The 24,165-nt window shown below is 39.2% G+C and overlaps 1 protein-coding gene across 1 annotated transcript in view; it reads left to right on the forward strand.

The window, feature by feature from the left end:
• Positions 1–10,229: 10,229 nt before the first annotated feature.
• The window catches only part of PIP5K1B (phosphatidylinositol-4-phosphate 5-kinase type 1 beta), a 107,338-nt gene continuing 93,402 nt past the window's right edge, over positions 10,230–24,165 (forward strand). Inside the window, exon 1 of the mRNA XM_066180775.1 lies at positions 10,230–10,247. The gene's annotated coding sequence lies outside the window, so the exon portion shown is untranslated. The remainder of the gene's footprint in view (positions 10,248–24,165) is intronic.

The raw sequence follows: 24,165 nt of genomic DNA on the forward strand, positions 1-24,165 counted from the left end.
GGGGACATGGTCTACAATGCTGAAGAATCTACCCTAGGGTGAAGTAAGTCCCAAAAGCTTAAATGATCAGTTTGGATTCATTTTCCCATTTGCATGAACACCAAATCAGAGGAAGATGATGATCTATAACCCAAACAAACAATTGTAACATCTTTTTACACACACACACAAAAATATAAATACTAAAAGTTCAGCATTCCTATGTATGGAAAGTTGTGTAATGTTGAGCTTTATGATGTTACACTGCAGGGTCTCCTTGTGTCTGGAAAAAACAGACATGCTACTTGACTTCACAGCTGTCCAGGCAAGAACGTTCTCTTTTTGCATGAATTCAGGTTTTACACAGTGCCAGACATATAGCAGCAGAAATTTTTACAAAATTAACATTTTGTAAGTCTTTTTTTAGTAGAAGCTGACAAACCCTTTTCAATAGTGAAAGTAAGAAGCATTTGGGCTTCTGGTTATTTTTATCACTTTGAAAGAGAAATATTGACAGGAACTGTTTCCAAGTACAAAGTTCAAAGAAGGGAGTCACCATGAAAGAGTCCTTGGATATTTCCCATTTAGTCATTGTTCACTGCTCCACCCACATAGCCAACATGGTTTATGAAGCTTAAGTGAAATGAATAAACTTGCATACCCTTAACCTAACAGAGAATTGAATATTTGATAGAAGAAATGTGAAGTAGGTTGACCAGAGAGGTTGTGGAGCATCCTGCACTGGAGATACTCCAGAACTGTCTGGACACAATCCTATGCCATATGCTCTGGGATGCCCCTGCTTGAGCAGGGAGGTTAGACCAGATGTCTCCCTGCGGTCTCTTCCAACATGACCCATTCTGTGACTCTGTGAGAAGGCAAAAGGTACATGAATCCATAACACTTAACTTTGAGAGACTATATTTCTACAATTAAAAAGAAAACCTGCAATACCTGGTAACTGTTTATGGTTAAAAACAGCAGTCAAGGGAAAACTTTGGAGAATACAGGAATCAGCTGAAAAAAAAATGAGCATTAAGGACAGGAAAAGAATCAAAATGTAAATAATTGCAAAACCTGAAATATTGTTGAGAAGTATGTAAAAACCCCAGTGATACAAGTTTTTCAAAGTTTTATGTAGATATTTTGAAGTATTTCTACTAATAATTAATTATTCAGTACTCTGTATGTGGGAGTGGCAGTGCAGTTTTCTTCTGTTTGAAATGATTACAAAGATTAGTTCATTTTCTATTTCATAAAAGCAGTTACAGCTTAAGAGAGAAATTTCAAGAGTCCACAAGCACATATGATGAAAAGCTCAATATTATCTCAGATTCGCTAAACATAGGTAATATATTCAAGATTTAGGTAATTTATCCAAGTAAGTGGATAATTAAGTAAGCTATGAGACTTGTACTTACATATAATCTAGAATTTAAGTGTCCTTCTCGCCAGCATTGTGCACTATAGGAATCTGACTACAACCCCTGCAACAAAAATGTATTTTTGGAACTAGTCATGTAAAAAAGCTCATTTAAAGATTCTCGCTTTACCAAAGTGGTAGCAGCTCAGCATCAAAGTTTGAATTGATCTTGATCATGCAGGATTTTTATTAATATTGGGGTTTTTATTATAATAATTACATTCCTCCTAAATGACCATAAATACTGTGTGATGTATTCCTGCAGACCCATGTCTGCTTATCAGGTGGTGCTTATTTCTGTGAGAAGTCCACAGCAAGTTAGTGGGGCTGTATAAACAAATGAGAAACCAACCGTCTAGATGACTGAAAGTCATCATATGTTAGTATGAATCAGAAAATGGCCTTTTCTTTGCTCACAAACTCGGTGACAGTCACTTTATTAGAAAAGAGTTTCTGCAGTAAAAATAACCTTGTTCTGAGGTACACATGGGTAACTTGATTCTCCTTTGGCTGAGACTCGACATGTACTTACAGGATATACTGATTTGAAAGGTGAAAATCTGAGCAAAAAGACATAATCTACTTCAACCAGGCCAGAAGTGAGTGAGAACATCCTGTTATTTTAGTTCTGTCTAGCTGAAGAAAGTTTAGCACCTTGAACATACCTATCAGTGAAAGAAACAGGGGTTTTATTCCTTACAGATTTCTTAAAAATCTTTTGTCTCTTACTATCTTGGTTGCTCTTTTCTCCTGATGGCATAATTCACAACAAACAAAGACAGGTTTTCTTTTAGTGTATGAAGAACTCAAACGAAATTTGGAAAGCAAGAGCACTAACAAGAATGTGAGCCTGGCATTATTTTTTTTCAAGGTTTCTTAATAGCCAGGGGATTTTAGGTGAAGGACATCCAATTTTTTGACAAGCACACCTATTCACCATTAATTTTTCCTGGCCACTTCTTCAAATTAATCTTCAATTTTAGGCTACAGAGAGATTAATTCTAGTCATGAGCGTGAAAGAAACAAAATTTGAACTTTTCTCTGCATTTCAATGTTTCTTTTTCTTGAAAGTTGTCCATGAATGGCATTTGAATACTAATAAAGAGTGATAACACAGAAAAGCTCAGCAGAAATGTTCAGTCTAAAATGATGCCATTATCTACAGCAAGGATAGAGTCAAACAGAAAAATTTCTTCTGATGTAATCTAAACACAATCTAACATAATCATATTCCAGTGTTTTCAGGAGATCTCCCAATCAGAAGTATGGTAAAAGCTAGAAATTATGTCATGTGTGCAACTTAGGAACATATGGTCAAAATCTTATCCATAGTTCTTTGATGACTTTTGCATAGAGACACATTTTCAGCATCTTTGTCCCATTATCTTTGACAGCCTTCTGTTCAGACACCAAATTCTGAATGCACAGAGATCACTGAATAATAGAACAGTAGCAAAAATTTTTGAAGCATCATGACAGTTGTCTCAGTTATAAAAGGTTTTCCAGATGCACAGTTTCAATGGATGGAGTCAAAAGAAGATTCAAACACTCTGAAACAAATTTTCCTGAATATGCTGGATTTTAGTCAGAGGAGGAGAGGGAATTCTGAATTCTTACAAACTTGTTTTATGTCCATCTGGTTATGCCTGTTCTGCTACAATTATTAGTTTTTTCTTTATTTTGTGACTGGAAACAATTGCTAACACTTTTTTTTTAGTATTTTCCACAGACTTAGAAGCAGTAGCTTCCTAACTACAGAACATTTGCTTGTTTGCTCACAAAGCCTAATGCAGTATCTCATGAAGTGTTAAGGAGTACAGTATGCCTAATTATCATGATTTACAGGTAGTGCTGAAAGATATTGCATTTGAAGCCCTGCCTGTGTAGGATGGCCCTTTGCCTGGGCTGATTAAGCTGCCTGTGTCACACTGTTGTATCTGGTACCAGAGTTCCCTTCAGTGTATTTACACAGCACCAGTAGTGCTGGGCCACAGAGACAGGAGATAGCCAGCCTTAGCACAGAAATACACAGAAATACAGTATACCAACATTGGTTCTCCAATATGATGACATCATATAGCAATAGAAAGAGAAATACACTGCAACACCGTTTCTGTGCAGTTATAAAGGAATTTGTCTGGAAGAGAAAATACATGTAGACTTGGTCTCTTCTTCTGTCCAGGAGAGGATATGTCTCATGATTTAGAACTTCTATTTAGCTAGGGTATTAGGCAATATTTTCAAGTCCTGGTACTAACTGATAAAGACCCACACTTTGAACATATTTCTGAAATAAGTGCAACAGAACTTGCATGTAATTGCAAAAGGAATTTCATGCTTTGAAATAGTAAGATATCATACTGGTCTCTGAGCAGTCCACTTCTGAATACTCTTAGAAACAATTTTCTTCCCCTCTGCTAAATATGTGAGCACAGCTTTACACACATGTGTACCTGTAGAACAGGATTTTATCAGTAAAATGGTGCCTACACCCACTGAAAATGCAGTGTCTTAAGGTTAAGTTCTCTAACATGAATCCTGCGTACATTTTTCTCTAAAGATTAGATATTCTTTAAATAGAAAAAACACGAAACAGCACTGAGAGACTAAAAACAAATGATTCACTATCAGAGGGGGCAGAAACCCAAGCATGGGAGACAGCATCTCTCTACATGGAAGATGTTGCAGTGGCATTAGATTTCCCTGAAAGCCAATCTTTCTCTGCCAGATAGTGAACTGGGAGTTTTATGCTTTATTTTCAGAGAAACTTGAAGCATGCACTCAGACCATCATACTTCAATTCAGTGTCTTTAAGAGAAAATGCATCTTTGAGAAGCAGAAAGTCACAAAACCCAGACAAAGTCTGCAGGGTGCATGCTACAGGCCAATACCTAATTTTGGTGATTTGGCTGTTTGGTTTCTGTCATAAAACATTTTGTAGAAGTTAAAGATGCAAACATATATTCTAAATTTCATTTTCCAGATTGCTTCAGATATGAAGCAGAATCCTTATACTCCAAATAATGCAACTTATTGTGAATTAATGACTGTATAATTAGTGAACATGTAATATCTTTATAAATGAAATCTCAGTTTAAATCTGATGGGTTTTTTCAAAGGTGGGTTCAGATGATCCTTCGATCTAAAACAATATTACTACAGCCATTACAGTTATTTTAAAGAGCATGAAGTTAGAAGACAAGTCAACAAAACATTCAGACAACATTTACTCTAACATTTTACTAATTCCTTCCCCTTCAGTGAACCAGTTTGAAACTATATACTTTAAGCAATGAAACTAGCAGGAAATGAAAGACTGGTTTAGAATTTCTCTGTTACTGTTATTCCATGAGAATTTCTAGTGATCAGATCAATTCAGGTGCATGCCCTGAGCTGGGAAACAGAACTGATGTCATCTAGTTTTTGACAGCTAGGAGAGCTCAACACTGCTCAGTTTTCAAGCAAACATGTGGCAAAACATAACTAATTAACTGCCAGAACTTTGTATGCTCTCAGTTTGGGATTTTAACTCATGCAGATGCTTCTCTCTTTTTCACCTTCAGAAAGTTTTTAGAACCTTTTTTTTTCTTACATAGAGTTTCCTTCGTGGACCTGTCTTAGATTGTGTGATTTTCTTCAGGAAAACAGGAAATATTGGCAACACTTGGGCTGCAAGTCGTTAGCATGCTCTGCAGCCTCACAGTTACAAGAACAATTGAAAAAAATACAGGTTATTGCAGAACTGTTCATTGAGTAACACAAATGCAGGGATATGTGGGTGGCTAAAAGGATTGGGTCATGGCGAGGAATCCAGAAATACTGAATACTGAATACTGAATTTGTAGTCTTAGTTGTATGAAAGCTGAAGAAAGTGATTCATGGAGGAAATAGTTTCCCACCTTTCAGAAAAGCACACCTGTTCTCTTTAGAATAATAATATGAACAGTACAAGAATGATAGCTTTGTTCAATGGAAGAGATCAGGATGATAGATTTGTCAGCTTGTAGACAAAACTTGCCTAAATGACTGTGGCTCATGTGAGTACCTGCATGAAGAGGTCTCTGATTTCTACAGCAAAACTGAGTGCCTAGTTCTGCTCAGTTATCTAAATTGCTTGTGGAGTGAAAAAAACCAAAACAAAACAAAACAACAAAACAAATTAAAAAGAAAACTGGAGAAGGGTAGGCTGACACAAACATTCAGTTCTTAGATACCAAAGACTCATTATCATGTGAAAGCAGACATCAGAAGTCTAGGTAATCCCTATCAAATAAAGTGTGTTTTCTTAAAAGCATTCAGGACCCTTTTAAAAGGTCTCCAGCCTCGTTCTGCATTGTTTTCAGCAACCAAAAAAATTCAGGCTTAGTGTTGGCATTCTGATATGACATAACTCACCTTTTCTTGTAAGTATGTAAGAATATGAATCTCTAATTACTAGACAGAAAGAAAAAATGTCCTTAGGTATTCCGACAAGTATAAGAAACTAATAAATTTTAATCCTTTGTAAAATGTATCCTTAATGAGCATGATCCATATTACTTTAATATATACGCTTTTATTATATTCATAAGCTGATCAAATCAGTAGAAGTGGAAAACTGTGTGGTTCTGGTTTTTAATATAATTTTGCTTGCTTGTGGTGAGACAGGAACATAGAACAGAAAATTGCTTATTTTAATTAAGAGAAGAAATAGAAGCCTTTGTAGTTCCATGCATTTATAGAGGAAAAAATTTCACCAAACTAACATATCACAGAACTGTCTGTCTTGAAACAGCATCCTACATTTTACCTCATGGATAACTCATATTCTGCAGAGAGACTTTTGATGCAAAGTGTTTCATTACCCACTGCTACTCACAAGATTCTAAGCAGCAGCTCTTACTGCACTTGCAGATTTCTAGAAATCCTTTCTGAAGTTTCTTTTTAAGGCTGAAGAAAGTGGATCTTCTTATGTGTAACTTTACAACTTTCCTTCAAAAATTGGTCTATGCTTACCAGATATGTAAAACTTAAGGAAAATAAAAATGAAATTACTAATATGGGCCTAAAGTATTATCTGTGTGTATGCTGGACTCTGTACTCTGAACTTCCACAGTTAGTAGCTCAGATCAACACCAGTTCATGGATTTCAAGACAAAAAAATTACTTGGATTATCTGATCTCACTCCTCTGGTAGAGACAACTAGTATCCTGCAGTGACTGAGAACTCTGTACTGCCATCCTTACGGAAAAGTTTTGACAAAGTGAAGACACAAGAAAAATGTTAAATATTTTGCATTGGCAAAATGATACAGCTGCAACTACTCATGGTTTCAACAAAATTCATCCCAGAGCTGTGCACCACTGGTTTCCTGGTAGAATAAACTTCTTCTTAAGCATGACATACAATTATGCTTCTCCCCACACCATCAAGAATGTAAGTTGTACAGGTAAAAAAAGTTAAAACTCATCAGCGTAAAGCTAATTCCTATAAATTGCCTGAAGGAGTCTCAACCAGAAAAACATGTTTATACTAGATCATCACTTTGCCACAGCATTTTTTATCTGGAACCACCAGTCTTAAAACTGACTTCAGTATATTGTTAATACATGTCTTCAGTCACACATGTATAAAAGTAAATAACAATACTTATCCCATCTCAGATATTTTGTGGATGTTATAAATGTCCTGTATATAAATATCATCATCAATCCCATCAAGCAGTGATCATACAAAGAAGAAAAGTGTTTTTGACTACCCCTAAAGCTCCAGATTTTCTACAGTTACCTCACTAGCTCATATGCTATAAGCAGCATAACATGGAATTCAGTATGGAGTTTTGTCTTGGGAAGGGTTAATATTCTTTAGAGTAGTTAGATTTGTGCTGGAAACAAATGTTGATAATTCAGGGATGTTTTTGTTACTGCTGAGCAGTGTTTAGACAGCATCATGGCCTTTATTGCTCCTCACTGGACCCCAACAAGGTGCACAAGAGATTGGGAGGGGACACAGTCAGGACCACTAACCCAAGGGATTCAATATACCACGGTACCATGCTTGGCATATAAACCTGGGGGAAGAAGAGGGACGGACATGGGATGTTGATGTGTGATAGTGCTTGTCTTCCCAAGTCAGTGTTACACCTGATGGAGCCTTTTTCTTCTGGGATGGTTTAACCCTTGTCTGCCCAAGGGAAATGAGTGCATTTCTTGTCTTGCTTTGCTTGCATGCACAGCTTTTCCTTTACCTATTAAACTGACCTTATCTCAGCCCATGAGTTCTCTTAATTTTACTTTTCCAGTTCCATCCCCCCTCCCATTCCAAGGGGCAGTGAGTGAGTGGCACTTGGTTGCCAGCTGCAGAAAAACCATGACAAGGGCAACCTATTAAAATGATAATTGCAAAAAATTAGGTTGTAACAAGCAATCTACTACCACAACTAGTGGCAACTCCTGTCCTATCTGTCTAGTTTTTGTACACCTGCATGAAGTTGGCAGACCTCAGAGCACTATAAGGAAACCCTGGGAGTGTGGGGAGAAAAACATGGTCATTGAGACTCATAACTTGTCATTTACTGAGAGTTTACTTATATCATACAGCACTGTTAGAGAGTATATGCAGGAGTGGAAAAAAAAACTGTTCAGATACCTGTTTGGTTCAGCACAAAGAAGAAAGAAGAAAATTTCTCATACTTTAGGATCCTTTTTCAAAAGTAGAGTAGTCAGGGGTTCTGCCCACTCTTGGAACAGGGCTTGGGACTTGGTATTGCCTGTTCAGCATATATAACCACTGTCACTGCTATCTGCAGTTCTTAAAACTTCCTTTGCAAGAGTTCTGTAAGACAGTTTAGTCTTGCCTGTTGAAGTGAAATATAACATCAAACAGAACACTTTAAAAATCTGAAAGGAAGTTTTGAGAAGACCGGATAGTATTAGATTATTCTCATCTTCCATTTTTCTATCTTGAAAATACATAACCAGAAGCTAGTTAAAGTTGCAGATTCTGAATACATTTAAAAAAATGCCAACCGCTCTAAAGATTTAGAGCTGAGCCAGATAGCACATCTGACTGCAGTGTATATGAGCCACTGTACTCCTACTGCTGTGAAAAGCAGAAACTGAAGCACCAGCGGTTGAAGCGAGTTTACCTGGAATCTCTCTTGCAGCTCTGACCTAGGGCAGCCACTGTTTCTAAGTGGTGTGACTACTGTACATAGGTTTGAGTAAACACATGAGGAAGTTGTTTTATAAATACCATGGAAGATAAAAAAACAGAGTGAAGTAAGGACCTTGAAAAAAAAGGAAGAAAAATGGAAGCATAACATTGAAATGCTATGTTATTTCTTCTCTTTAACACACGCGGGCACACAATAGTTCCTTCTGCGCTTGGAATTCAATGTGCATGAGTCAGCCTGCCCGATATCAGCAATTAGAGCTATAAATGCAGAGCTATTATGCACTCATGTTGTGTACCTTGGGAGTAGTCTATTCTACCAGAAACAAAAAGGTCTTGAGCAGCTTAGGGTTCCTAACCACTCTCAAGCAGCAGCAGGCAGTCAACTGTGCAGCCTTGCTTCACACAGCAGGAATTCAGCCTCAGCATTCTGCTCCCTGGGAAGAGCCCAGGGCCCTGTGGGAGAGACATTCTCTTCCATGCAGCAGCATTGCAGATGAAGTCCCAGTAACCTGTCTTTTCCATCAGCAGGAAATCTTTGCACATTTTTTCTCACAGCTTCCTTCCCACAGTCATTCATTTACACAGATTTATAGCCTTCCTCACTGTCCCCCTCCTCAATTCTTCCCCCTCAATTTTTTCCTGACGCCTAAGAAATTTAAACATGGAAAGTACATGTTGGGGGAATTAACAATCTGGATTTTTTGCCTTCTCAGCATGGACGGTAACGACCAGGTGGACGATGCCAGTGGCTATTCTTTTGTGGCCCTGCTCAGGAAGCATGTGTGCTGGTAGCTGGCAGAGAAACAGAATTCAGAGATCATATGTGACAAATACGGAAAAACAAAATGAGAGGCAAGGAAGATCCAGGCCGACCGGCTCAGCCCTGAACAGGGGTTGGGAACAGGGGCTAAGACAGGCTGAGAAAGCTGGAGGTGATCAGCCTGCAGGAGAGAAGGTTGCATGGAAGCCTCACAGCAACCTTCCAGCAGATCTGAAGGAGGCCTACAGGGAAGCGGAGATGAACTCTGCCAGGAAGAGAGATAAGATGAAGAGTAATGGGTACAAATTGAAAGAGCGGAAATTTGGCTGGGAAGAATTTTTTTAGTGTGAGCAGTGGAGCCACAGCCCCTCTGTCACAAACGGGCCAACAGGTGTCGTCACTCATCATGCACCACCACGGCCTCGCACGGCCTCAGGGCGGCACGCAGCCCGGCACACCCCCTGGCAGACGTGTCCCCTGCGGACCCGGGACCACCGAGCCCAGCTGCACACCGGCCCGTCAGCAAACAAGCTCCGAGAACACCCTCATCCGCAGGGCAACGGGAAGCGGCCGCGAGTACGGGCGGGCAGAGCTCGCCCACCGACCGGTCCAGGCTCCTCGCCCCCGGGACGGGCGGGAGGGAGGAGCCGCTAGCGGGAGGAGCCGTCCCTCGACACCGCCTCCCGCCGTCATCTGCCTCTGGAGGTGAGGGAGCGGGGCAGTGTCGGCCGGGAGCGCCGGGGGCGGAGCGGCGGTGCCCCTCTCCGGCCTCGGGGTGCTCGGCGGGGCGCCGGCGGCAGGAGCGGTCCCGGTCGCGGTCTGGCTGCGGACAGCGCGGAGCTTACCCTGCCCTTGCCCACCGGGTGTCCCCTGCTGCGGGCAGGCGGGCGGTCGCGGCGTGCCCGGGGACTGCGACGCGGGCTCTCCGGGTTTGTCTGATTATGATTTTAGTGCTGTTCAGGTCGGCCGCAGCGAGGAGGGCTGGCGGGGAAGGCGGGCGGCGCAGGGCGGAGGCCAGCAGGGCCCCCGAGCCGGGCTGGTGCAAGGGCTGAGCCGCGCCGGGGTCGGTGGGTCCCTGTCCCCCCGGGAGCCCCACCGACACCCGAGGCCTGAAGGACCAGCCGAAAAAGTGCCTCGTTCCCATGCTGTGTATGTGTGCGTGTGTGTGTGTGTGGGGGGGTCTGTCTGTCTTTTTTTTGGGAGGGGGGAGGTTTTTCTGTGAACCTCCACGGATTTTTAAGTCTCTTAATTGTGGGACTGATGCACTTTAAGGAAAAGAACACTCCAACAACATGTGGGGGAATTGTGGGAGGTAGCCTGAGGCGCTGGCCATTCCGGGATTGAACTCTGCTGCAGCTAAAACGAGCTTTTCCAGGTGCACCCAGCCCATCCCCGTGGAAATCCGGCTGGGCGCTGCAGGGAGAGCGGGGCTGGATGAAGACGTTTCTACCCAAGACGCTGATTTTGCTGAATAGAGTCCGATAGCAGGAAAGTCTTTAAATAGCAAACTTACGTGTTAGTACCATAAAGTGACTTCTGCGAAGTAGCAATCTCTCCAATACCTTGCCTAGGTGATCAGAGGTTGTTGGATTATCCTCTGCCCCCCTCTTTTCTCTTTAATGTTGCCTTTTATAAGCTAAGCTATGGTACATACTGTTGCTTTAGGAAAACTTGGTGTCGTTATCACTCCCTAAGGAAATGTAAACATACTCGTTTCGTGTTGCTTCTGAAAGGATACTGCTTAAGGTGAAGAAACAGTGGGTTTGTTCCTTCTATTTTGTTAGAGAGTCATGTATTTATTTAGATGATTTTACGCTAACGTTTGGGTAATATCAGGTGAAGAGGGCTTAGGTCAATGTTAAAACCACAGAAATCCTTCTTAAAATGAACCTAATATAAGGAGCATTGGCAGTTCTGAAATTTATGAATGTGTATTGTAGCACCCACTGGGGTTTTTTATGTAGTAAAGTAAATTTATAGGATGCTTATCTCACGGTTTATTAGGGTAGAGATACATTATAATGAAGTTCACTAAATTGTGCCTCAAAATTCTTTCATCTTCAAAGCGGAGAATATATGTTCTGATGAATGCCTAATGTAGTTGTTACTCTCACTCCTCCAAAACATAAGTATTACCTAATTTGTCACATCTTTCTCCACCCAAATATTTTTCCCTATCCATAAATTATTGGGTTTTTTCCTTATAGCTATTTCAAAACTGATCCAGAAACCCCAAAATGTAACACTATTATTCAAATATCTTTTGCTCTTTAAGATCAGTGTCTAATAATTAATTTATTGGGAGAAAATAAAACAAGATTGTAAAAATGTTCCTCTTAATTATTTTTATTATACTGTATTACTTCTATTTCCTTGATTCTTCCCTTTCTGTAATTAGATAGAACACGGAGTTGAAAAATCATGTTCTAAGTCTAGGAACTGATCCTTAAGCCATTAAAAGCAGCAGGAGGTTTCTTTCTCAAAGTTCATTGGGTGCTAATTAAAGGCTGTCTTTAGTTATATATTTGGATATTCTTGATATTGGAAAAATTGAAACATATTCCTAAGAATAAGCATTTGCTCCCATGTTCGACTGTAATGGTGTGTTTGTGGAATGGTGTTGATTTCTCTCTCATCTAGCCTGTAGGGAGCAAAAGGGTTCATTTTTTTTTACTTTTGACACCAGTAGAACGGGTTAGAAACTATAGTTTCTAACACCAGTTAGAAACTATAAAAACTACTTTCTCTGTGGTCATGTAATGTGCTCCATGTACTGTTGAAAATGTGCTTACCGATTCTTCCAGTTCTGAAGGTACTGTGCCTGATCAGTGTGTTTATATTCTGTGTAACCAAGGTACATTAGGTGCCTTGACATTCTTGACTACTTTCTTGTAGAAACTGGTAACAACCTTTCCTTGGGTTACAAGGCACTACCTCCCCCATCCCCCCAGTTCGTGTTTGGTTTAAGAGTAGATAAGTGCTGGCACAGCTTCTATGCGCTTTTCAGCACTCTGCACAATACAGTGCTGTCTGGCAATTGCTGAGAGCCTGCTGCAAGATTTGTCTTACACAGTGATTGAAAAATGTATATATACTTGGTGTTGCAGCATAATTGCTTTTTCTTCTGTGAGAAGGTGACCTGCTTAGTGGATAAGGGAAAGGCTGTGGATGTAGGCTACCTGGACTTTACTGAAACCTTTGATACTGTCTCCCACGGCATTCTCCTGAAGAAGTTGACAACCCATGGCTTGTCCAGCTGCCCTTTCTACTGGTTAAAACAACTGGCTTGATGGTCAGGCTCAGAGAGTGCTGGTAAATGCAATTATATCCAGCTGGTGGCTGGTCACAAGAGATGTTTCCCAGGGCTTAGTAAATCTTTAAGATTCTTATTGGTGATCTGGACGAGAGGATTGAGTATACCCTCAGTAAGTTTGCAGGCAATACCAAGTTGGGTGGGAATGTTCATCTGCTTGAGGGTAGAAAGGCTCTACAGAGGGATCTGGACAGGCTGGACTGATGGGCAAGGCCAGGGGTATGAGGTTCAACATGCCATACCAGGTCCTGCAGTTGGGTCACAACAACTCCATCAACGCTACAGGCTGGTGCAGAGTGGCTGGAAAGGGTTCCAACAGAAAAGGAGCTGGGAGTGCTGTGGCAGTGGCTGAACATGAGCCAGTGTGTGTCTGGGTGGCCAAGAAGGCCACTGGCATCCTGGCCTCTATTAGCAATAGTGTGGCCAGCAGGAGCAGGGCAGGGATTGTCCCCCTGCACTCAGCACTGGTGAGGCCACACCTCAAATCCTGTGCTCGATTCTGGGCCCCTCACTGCAGGATAGACATTGAGGTGCTGGAGCATATCCAGAGAAGGGGAATAGAGGTGGGGAAGTGTCTGGAGCACAGGTCCTGTGAGGAGTGGCTGAGAGAGCTGGAGTTGTTTAGCCTGGAGAAAAGGAAGATAAGGGGAGTGCAAAGGAGGCTGAAAGGAGGGTGTAGCTAAGTGGGGGCCATTCTATTCTCCCAGGTTATAAGCAATTGGGCAAGAGCAAAAGGCTTTAAGCTGTCCTAAGGGAGATTTAGATAAGGTATTAGGGAAAATTTCTTCTCTGGAAGGGTGGTCAGATGTTGGAGAAGAGTGTCCAGGGGAGTAGTTGAGTCATCATGCCTGGATGCGTTCAAAAGATGTATAGACACAGATCAGTGGTGGACCTGGCACTGTCAGGTTAACAGCTGGACTCAGTGACCTGAAGTGTCTTTTCCAACCTAAATGATACTGATTCTCCTACTTGTAGTTATGTGATGCCAAATTTGAAATTTATATATTGTAGAATATAAAAGGCAAACTTCAGTGATCAGGCAAAATTAAATGTGTATTTAGGAGCACACTGATGAGCAGTTGGGTATATGTTTTATTGATTAAAGCTCTATATTGCTTAATAGCAAACTCCACACAAGTTAACTGCATTGGAATGCTTTCTTAAGTCTTTCCTGGCAGTAGCAAGCAGGAATTGGGAACATGGTCTTCATGTCTTCTCTGCTGGACATCCTGCCATTCAGTGCTAGGTACAGTCTGGACCATTCCTTCTCTAAGTGTGATTTGCATTTGAATTGGTTTTGTACTGTCACTAGTTATGGGCTCACACCACTGTCACTGAATTTTATTTTCTCTATATCTTCTAATATTCTGATATAACTAGACAAAACAGTGCAAAGTTTTAGTGTTGATAATGTGAAGGAGGAGTTTGAGACCTCTTCAATAAAACAATCCAGCCAATCAGAAGAAGGTCTTAACTGACAATGTGAATGCCAAATTACTTTTGTATCACTATATAATACCTGCTAAAATGTCCACTGTTGAACATTTTTTTAAAATATATTTTCAAAACCAGGTCCAAGGAATGAGAATTTTATAACTACAAATATTTAGGTTAAGATGGTTGACATACTGCTTCTCATCTGAAATGTATTTCTTAATCAAAGTCTTAAGAATAAGTTTTTGAAAAAAAAACAAAACAAAACACCACCAAAAAAACCAGTAGGAGGAGTGTCCTACTTGTTAGCCTGCAAAGCTTTAATTAAGACTTGGAGTACTGTAAATCAGCATCGCTGCTCAGTCCCAGGCTCTCTGTTGGGAATTATGTAGAACACAGGGCACAAATTTTGACCTGTCCATGGAGAAATATTTTAATTGTCTGCATATGAAAGAGCAGATTCAGTGCAGTGTGGTGTTCTCATGCAAAATAGCCACGAAACATGCGAGTGTCTAGCAGGACTGGGTGTTTTGTTTGGCTGTCCCAAGCCTTTGTTTAGTGTTTACAAGGTTGCTTCTCTTTCTCTAGGTTTCTATCCTGCTAGAGAACATACCAGGTTTTGTTGTGTGTTGGTGTCTATCTAGGTGTGACTTTAGTTCTGTTTTTCATACACTTATGCTGGAGTCTGAAGTGTTACTGCTAACAGACAGACCCCATCTTAGCACTGTCTTGTGTTATTTGACTACCTCACTGCAGCAGAGTAGCAAAATTGGAAGCTTTGAGCAGCAGTTGAATACTTTGAGTCATTTACAGCCCATACAGCCTGCACTGAAGGCGTTTCCTTCATTTTTTCCTTCTTACCTGAGCAGACCTGGTTGTTATTATTGTTATAATTATGTGAGCACAGGCCTTCCTGTTGTGTAGTTATTAACAAAAGTGAGCATACAAAGCTTTGGGATAAAAGAAGAAACATATTTGAAACTACTCTTCAGAGTTACTGGTTCCCAGCTTGAGATCATTGCATTCTGCTAGCAGCTGAACTGATCAATTCACTTCCTCTTTTCAGTATCAACCCAGTAAGTCAATAAATGATTGCTTTGCTGATCAGCATTCTGACTTTTCTTTATAGGCTTGTTTCTAAAGGGGAAGCTGTGACATGTGCTGTCTCACTCCTAATTTTAAAAGATATTCTGCTTGCTGTGAGAGGCTGATGGTATTGTAAGACAAATACACAGTGCAACATGAAGAAAGGAGGCTGTTATCTCTTTGTTTCAGCAATGTACAGTAGCAGTATTTTCTTACTATATAAGTAATCAAAAATGTTGTTTAAAATGGAAACAAGAGCCATCATATGCTCAGTCTCTGGAAGCTCCAGCGTCTGGATTTAGCTGTATTTCTTTGGGACCTGAAGTCTGTTTTACTAAAGCCCAAACAGAATATGTCTTGCATATTACTGACTTCTGAGTTTGTAAGTCTTTTCCTACTTTTGATAAGTGTTTGAACCTACGCAGCCTCTGTTTTGTGTGCTTTATGTCACAGAAGTGACAGGAGCTCTACTCAGTGGAGAATTCACATATCAAACTGATCATCTGAGAGCAATACCCTCTTTACTATAGTTTCTCCAGAGGAAATATTGTGTAAGGTTTCTTATAGTAATTATATTCTGTGGAACTCTTCTTTGAACTTGATCAAGAAAGAATGCTGGAGTTTAATTCCTTTTATGATCAAACTGTGACTGGTGCTGCCCCAACGTAGTTGTGCATCATAGGAATATCGTACCTCATATTTTTTGGTGCTTGAATTTATTTACCTGTGATGTAAAAATGATAATTTTTAACAGCTATTTGACTATATGTGAAGGTCAATTATTAACTAGTAAGCAGCCATGAACATCTGCATGATTACTAAATGCAGTTATGTTCATCACTCATCTTGACTCCTTATGCTTTGTGCATATACACTGCACAAACTATCTGCAATTCAAAATTGCCCTTTGCATCTTACCAGTGATGCCAAAGAGATTTTTGTTTTTCATACATTTTCCATGTATTCATATCTCTGTAGACTACTATTATACAGTTATATAGCTCCTTAACAAACTGTCCTACCCCTTCACTTAGATTTTAGAACAATAAACTAACCTTCCTGGAATCTTATTTAGTCTTGCTTCTATGGTGAACCAAGGATATCTCATTTTCTCCATGTATCAAAGACATAATAAATGTGTGGTTAGTAGCTGGGGAGGTGGAGGGATCTTAAGTAAGGGAAAAACCAAAAGTGAAGGGAATTAACAATTCCCCTAACTGGTTTAGGGTTAGGTTTAAACTTATAAAATTGCCAGGGTCCTGTATTACATGTGCATTTCACCACATTTGCACCATGAAGGACTTTCATTAAAGGTAACTGCTTTTTATCATCTTAATATTGTTTGGCTTGTGATTTTAGACATCACCACTTGGATCATGATTCCAAACTTGGTATGAAGTGACAATCTGCGACAACAGAAATTTGAAACCTGATGGAGACCCTTTTGTGTGATCCTACTGTTGGTCCTTCATTTGTTAGTTTGCTGCACAGGCTTATTCTCATCTACACTCTGTCCCTCTGAGACCTGTAGGAGCTGAAGTGGTGATATCTGTACCTAGGTGTTCTTTGGACAAACAAGGGGAACTCTGCTGAGCATAGGTGTGTGCCCTCATACAAAGGCTGAAATGGGTCTTCTACCTGGTCATGCCTTTTCCGTACTTCTGTGCATGTTTGTTATGTGGGAAGGACCCCTCTGGCCCTCACTAGTGGTTTTCCCAATGGCAGTCTTGCCAGTGTCCTAAATCAGCCTTGTGCACAGTGGTGTGGGCAGCTGTGCCCCAGGCACAGCTGGCAGAAGGCAGGCATCATTGCAATGTGACTGATGGTGAGGAGCTTGGTGTCTGGGGGACATGTTATGTGGTACCACAGAGAATTGATGCATATCCGTAGTTTGGGTCTATGTTAAACTTTAAAAAGTAGTGAAAGTCACCTGTGACTGAAGGACTGTCTGTTCTCTTTGGCTGTGATATGACACTATAAAGAGGAGTGTAGCTTTGTATGTTTCATTCTTCTCACATCAGGTTGTATTTGAGTAATTTAAAGTTCTCTTTGAACAAAAAAGTTATTATGAAGCAAACATCTTTTTTATTAAGTTGAGGTAGTGTGAATTGTAGGAAAAAACCCCACTGTACTAATTGGTATTGGTGGCTAATTTGGACACAGCAGTGTCAAGCGGCTTATATTTTTTCCAAAACCTGGGGGACTTTCATGTAGTTGTTTGGAGTTCAAGGAGGAGCTTCAGTCTAAAATAACCATATTCAGTTCATTTTCATCTGAAATTATCTGGTCTGTTCATATGTTGTTCATACATGTATTATCAAACTTTGAATTGAATTTATGTAGTTAACAAATATGATCCAAAATTCCCCCAGTCTTGATGTTCAGGACATTTCTGACTTAATGTGGAGTATCAGGATAGCATCATTACCTATGGCAAGTATGAAAGCACACAAGTACGTTGTCTTTTAGTATGGTTAAATTGGAGGTTAAAATGCCAGTGACAATTTTAGATGAACTTAGATAATATCAGACTGTGGTAGGAGGTAAGTTATAAATTTTTTGCTTGGCTTTGACTTGTTGGTTTTTTGGAGGTTTTTGGATTTTTTTGGCTGGGGGGTTTTATGTTCTGGGTTTTTTAGGGAATTTTTGTTTATTTTTTAGTTTGTTTGTTTGGGGGCTTTTTGGTGGGGTTTTTTGGGTATTTTTTGGTTGGGTTTTTTGTTTGGGTTTTTTTGTGGGTTTTTGTTGTTTTGTTTGTTTGTTTTTGTTTGGTTTTTTTTTTTTTTTTTTTTTTTTTTTGTCACAGCATTACATTAATGTTTACCTGCTGAAGGAGAATGTGGTTTACCTGCAAATAAATGGTGGTAAAGTGCATGACGAGAAGTGTAGTTCATAAATGTTGAATTAAAAACAAAAAATGCTTTAGGATATTTTTGTTGGATGATACTGAACAATTTCTTGATTTTTACATAGATCTTCAAAGCAGAAAAAGTTTAACTTCAAACTTGAGGTGTAATTACAGGAACATAAATTTCTTTCAGGGATTTAACTTGTTTGTTGAGATGTAAACATTTTTCTCAGTGTTTGCAACACTAATATTGTGCTACTGCTAAAGCATCACAAATGACATAAAATCTGCTAGAAATACATGTTTTTATGAAGTAGCTTGACAGAGTAAGTAACTCGGTTTAGTAAAAAATGAGACTTAATTTTCGCATTTGCAATAATCTCTAGGGATCCTAGTTTCAAATGTCCGGCTGGAATTTAGTAACTTTTTGAATTTAAACTTTGTTAAAGTAGCAACCACATTAAATACTTGGATGTTTGCTTGCAGTGCTCTTAGTATTGTTTATCTTTTTATGCCGAGTGCATTTGATACAGTGGAAATTATTGCATTTAAAAGCAGCAAAAGTTCGGCTGAAAATGTTGGAAGGGAACGGAGTTCGACTTAGGTGTTTTGGCTAATTGAAATGAGCAGCAGCTGTTGATACAGGGGGATGGATGTTCAGAGTCTTTCTGTGGGACCTCAGAAATATTCAGTATAAACTTGACTCTGTGAATCTGTTACTTCCACCTATCAGCTGTAAGTGATATATAGAATGGGTCTTGCAAACTCTGAGAAATATTGTGTGGTATGAATCTACAAAGTGAGAATGATAGTGTATCTTTAATATACTGAAGGTTGGGATTTGCAGGAGCATCCCCAGACTTGAAAGGATGAGGAATAAAATCTTTAGTGGTTTTCTTAAAGCTTTTATGAGGTTTGCTGAACATAGTGTCTTCACCATTGTCCCGGGTTAGGGCAAATTTGGGAGGAAACTTACAAATGGGGTCTCTCTAGAAAGCAAATTCAAGTGGCCCTTCTCCCAGCTGGGAGAAAAATTGGTCTGGGAAAAAATTTTCATAGAGAAAAGTGGAAAAAACTGTTTATTCAACAAGAAAAATGTTCACAAGCATAAAAAATGAATACTATTAAACCATAAAACCTCTCACCATCCTGAAGAGAGATGGCAAAATTGAGAAAGTCCTTGCCATGGATTGTAGCTCAGTTCACCCAGTCTCTTATCAGTCCTTCCTGTGCTGGAAAAGGCCATCCTGGGCCCCAATGGGCCACAGGTGTGAGGTCCAGGTGTTTTTCTGGGTTTTTCAGTCCAGAACAGGATTGAACAGTTTTAAGAAAAAGAAAAAAAAAACAAAACAAAACCATTCAGGGAACTTCTCTGCCTCAGCTAGCTAAAAACTAACTAAAAAGCAAAGGAGAGCTCTCTGTTGCTGTCTGTGCTGCAGACACAGTCCATGAGAAGGAATGCGAACAAGTGCAGTTTCTGAGAACAAGTTGCATGCTGCCTCTTTTCCCCTGCTTCATTCTCAGAACCAGTCTTAAAGGTGCAGAGCTCAATATCCAGCATAAAAAGAAAAGACAATCGAGGGTACCAGGATTACAAAGTCACCCCAGGACAACCATTAAAATTAAATGTAAATTTTCAAACACAATTTTTATAGAGCACAAAATAAAACTTTGCATTTTGTTGAAGAATTGAAACTAGCTGTTAAGTGGAAATGAGAAGTTCAGCAAGATGCAGCTAGTTCTTGTAGCCTCAGTTCTGGTTGTGTAGATTTGTTTTATAAGGCACTGGAGGTAAAAACATTTCACGAAGTGCAGTACGTAAGGTCTGGGAAAAAGTTTTTCCTTTTTATTAAAAGCTTGCACTTAGATGGTTAATCCTCTGCAACAAGCTGTCCCTTAAAACCTGGAATTTGAAGAGAAAAATCAGGGCTAACCCTCTAAGACCCACTGAGTTGCTGCAACACGCTTTGGCAGAAGTGAGGATGCCAAAAGTCCAGCCTTTTATGTGAGAGACTCTTAAGGACTAAATATGCTTATTTAATTGTATTATTTTTTTAATTATTATTTATTTATTTGTTTATTTAGTTCTAGGTGCTGTACCTTTAAGGGCTAACAGAAGAACAGAAACACAGTATAGTGAGTACAGGGAAGGGTAAGATCCCATGATTGAGGCCCATTTCCGCCTATTTGTTTCCTGTGGTTTGTCACTGTGTTGCAGGAGAGCAAAGCCTGTTGCCTGTCTCTGTGCAGGGTAAACATGGATAAACAGGGTTTACAGGATAAAATGCAGGCTGTGATCCTGCTTCTGCTGTAGGGTTTCTCAGAGACTCCAGCAGCACAGAGTCAGATTTCACTTGTGAAATGTCTGTGTTATCTACTGGGCCTTGATCATGTACTTCCTGACATATTCTATTAGGTGACCTTTTATTTGTACCTGTAAAATATTGGAATATATTCTGTTCTGCCACAGATGTTCTCTTGACATGCAACACTGTGTGCACATAAGTGAGAATCAGATCTGGTATTCAGGGAATAATTGGCAAAGCCAGCAGTGATGTTGGGAAGTTAACACATCATTTGTGATACTTCCATCTGTTCATTTACCTTATCTTCCAGAGAATAAGGCTCTCTGCAGGGAAAGCAAATATTTTAACTTAGTGCTCAGACAGTGAACCATCATTTTAGGTCTATGCAGTGGGTATTAAATGTAGAGAGAGAAAAAGAATACCATTTGTTCCAGTTTTAACTTTGTTGTACTGATGGCAGCTAGCAAAGGTGAGTGACAACAGTAGCAAAAGCCAATTTACAAGGAATACTCTTAAGTATCCTGGGAATTGTATGTATGAGATAAAGTAATCTTAATTGTGTTGTGTTCTGCTGAATTAACACCAAAAATCATCACGTGGTCATCTTTAAACTCAGTGTACAATGGGAAGCTGTATCCCTACATATCTGGGTTTCAGATATCTCTTCTGGGCAGAGAAATTCTCATTCCTGCTCAGCCAGAATTGGATTGATGTGGATGTGACCCACAAAATGTGGTTGGCACTGCAGCTCCTGTACCTCCTATTGACAGGAAATTTTTTCTTTTTGTGTAGCAATACAGCTTAAGAATGCCAGTAATTTGCAGCAATTTTGGCTAATCAAGGTCATACAAAAATGCAGTGAAAAGTAGTTTGTCTGTTTAGTTGATATGATAAAGAGACTTGAAAGCCAGGAATGACTCAGATCTAACACTGTTGCAGTGCCACACAATAAAATTTTAATTTGAATACAGTATAAGACTAAGTTAAAATCAATTTATCTCAATTAAAATCCACAGGTTTTCAACATCAACTACGCATTAGAGAGGTTACGTGTTACTCACTGATTCATATTTCATATTATTCCATGATTTAAAAAAATACAGTATTAGATTTGCTTTGATATGTTTTGTACTTCAGATATTAACAGATAAGAACATACATGTAAGAAAATATCTTCATTATGCCATTATTTTATAGTGTCCTATTGCTTTTGATACTACTATTCAGGAAAAATGTGTCTTTCTTGTTATAAGAGTTACATGGGAACAAATTACTTGTCCATTTCACAGTTCTGATATTATGTTCAGTTGAGAATGTTTTTCAGTTTACCACTGCATGTTAGCAACAAATTGTATTTTATAGGCTTTATCTGTGTATGTGTGTGTATGTATGTACAGGATTCATGATTGTGCCATAAGTCTAGTGCAAGGTGTTCCTGACCTTGATAGGGACATAGAAATAGCTGAACTTTAAGGCTGTTTCCAACCCAAATCATTTTATGATCATCATAACATAACTAATGGGTATAGTAAGTAACATATAATGTAGACGGAATACATAATATACATGTGTACAAATTGTATACTCATGTATAAAAGCATTCTTCAGCTTACTTATGAAGGGCTTTTCAGAACTCAGGTAAGATTTATATTTTATTTATTTCTTTTCATCCCAATATGCCTGCCTAATGGCTTAAAAAAGTGCTTTTACAGAGATGAAAGGTGTATGCTTTTTTCAAAAGTCTGCTCTAAACAGTGGTATTTTAAAATTACTGTTTGTTTCTAGTAAAATTGAGGTGATTGACCACAGATTTGTGAATACTTACAGTATAGTTTTTTCTGTCTTGAATTGCATTGTGGGGCAGGGGGAATGGCTGTTAAGGAGGTAATTTCAAGCAGCGTTTTATTGGAAAATGTGTGAATTATGGTGACTTTCCTCCCACATCGGTTTTATTTTGGTCTTGAAAGAACTCAAATGCATCTTGCATGATTCTGTAGTATTGATTGTATAAACTTTACAGGTTTCTTGGCCTAGAAGTGTCTGTGACACTTCATGAATTAACTACATGAATGATTCTGTCTCTTGCTACTTGTCCCACTGCTACAAGGAAATCTAGATGTTTTTGGTAAGATGCATAGTGCCTTATAAGAAAGCTTCTTATAAGCAAGTTAGAATTCCTAATGTACTTTTTGTGCAACTCAGACACTGAAATTGAAAAATACTCTTTCCAGTTGTACTGTTGAAGCGTTAATAGAGCTTTGCTGTGCAGGCATGAAACCAGTAAGCAGATTTCAGATTTCCTTAGTTACTGAGAAAGGCGGGCAAAACTGTACTCCAGATCTTTGCAAACACTGATGGTTAAGCCTGACAACCAAAATAAGGAAAAACCAAGAGTCTTATTTGTCATGGTGTTTCAAGAAGCATGCTCTGGTCCTGAAGCAATTGTGATAAGTGGAGTTAAAACTTCACAATAAACTGTTTTCATATGGGATTGTAAGAAACTGAGCTGCTTTTCTGAGTTTTTAAAAGATATCTCCTCTGTGCTTATTGCTAGCCTCTCATAAAGAGTGGTACAGGTAGTCCTGTCTGGAGCAACAGCATATTGCAGATGCGACCTCTGAGGCCTTCTCTTCTTTCAAATCCATTTCTTAAATCCAGGATTTTGTTTTTGAGTCTATGCTAAATGCAGCTTCAGAAACTACTATTTCAAGACAAGATAGTTTAAAAAAAGTTTCATGTTAGAGAGCTGTAGCTTTCTTTCTGAGGGGGTTTCCTTAAATACCATTCATAGACAAAGTTCCTGTTGTAGGTTTATGCACTACTGGTAACTCATGCATGTCATTTGACAGTAAAAAGTTTTAGCAGTGAAAAATCTTAGAGGGGAGAGAGAGTGTCAGGTTGAGGATGGTGGATGGAAAACCTTCCATTTTTTAGTCTGTTGCAGAACCACACTTTTTTTTTTTCCCTGGCTTTTCTGCACCGCATAAAGATGCGCCAGTAACTCACTTGCCTGTAGCAAGGTAATTTTCTGGAGTGGTGAACCTACTTCTCCTACTTCTTGTGTTTATCTTTGTGTTTTCCTTATCTCTTGAGATTTGGGTAATATACTTGCTTGTGGTGACATTTACAGAGATCTGTGTAGCATGGCTCCTGTGTGAGATGTGAAATACTTTGGGCTTTCACTATTTATGCTCTAAAATGGGGGTAAGAGAGGCATCATATATGTGATAATAAATACTGCTTTTATTTAAATAAATATATGTAAATATATAATAGAAGTAGCTTTTACAAATAATAATGAGGGCTGAATTTTGTCAGACTAGAAAACACTGGATTTGTACCTCTTAATGTTTTTAATAAGTAATGCAAAAAACCAAGATGTGCATTTACTAACAAAGTGGTATGCTATTGTTTCCTTAAGATTAGCTTTGCTGTTCCTATTCTATGAGGTTACTTCTGAAGCTGCTGCAGCAGAGGTGGAGGTTTTGTCCTCCATTTTGTGACACAAGTACTTCCACTTTTTTAATTAAAAAAAAAAACCCAACAAAACAAAACACAAAGAACAACAACAAAAAAAAAAAAAAAAAAAAAAAAAAAAAAAAAAAAAAAAAAAAAGCCCAACCAAAACCAAAACAGAACCAGCTTCTGCAAGCAACCAAGCATCAAAGCAATTTCACTAAGGCCATAGTAATGCAGGAAGTACGGGAAACACATTACTGCAGAAACAACTTGCTTCTCTTATTTTTGAACCATTGCTTGTGATACTGAAAGTTGTTCCTAGTTATTTTATAAATGTTGTCCAGAAACACACCTCAGGAGAGTATATGTGGACCTTAGTCAGTCTTAGTATTATCATTGCA

Source organism: Chamaea fasciata, unplaced genomic scaffold (assembly GCF_029207755.1).
Source record: "Chamaea fasciata isolate MVZ Bird 193981 ecotype frontalis unplaced genomic scaffold, bChaFas1.0.hap1 SCAF_4, whole genome shotgun sequence".
Taxonomy (NCBI): Eukaryota; Metazoa; Chordata; class Aves; order Passeriformes; family Sylviidae; genus Chamaea; species Chamaea fasciata.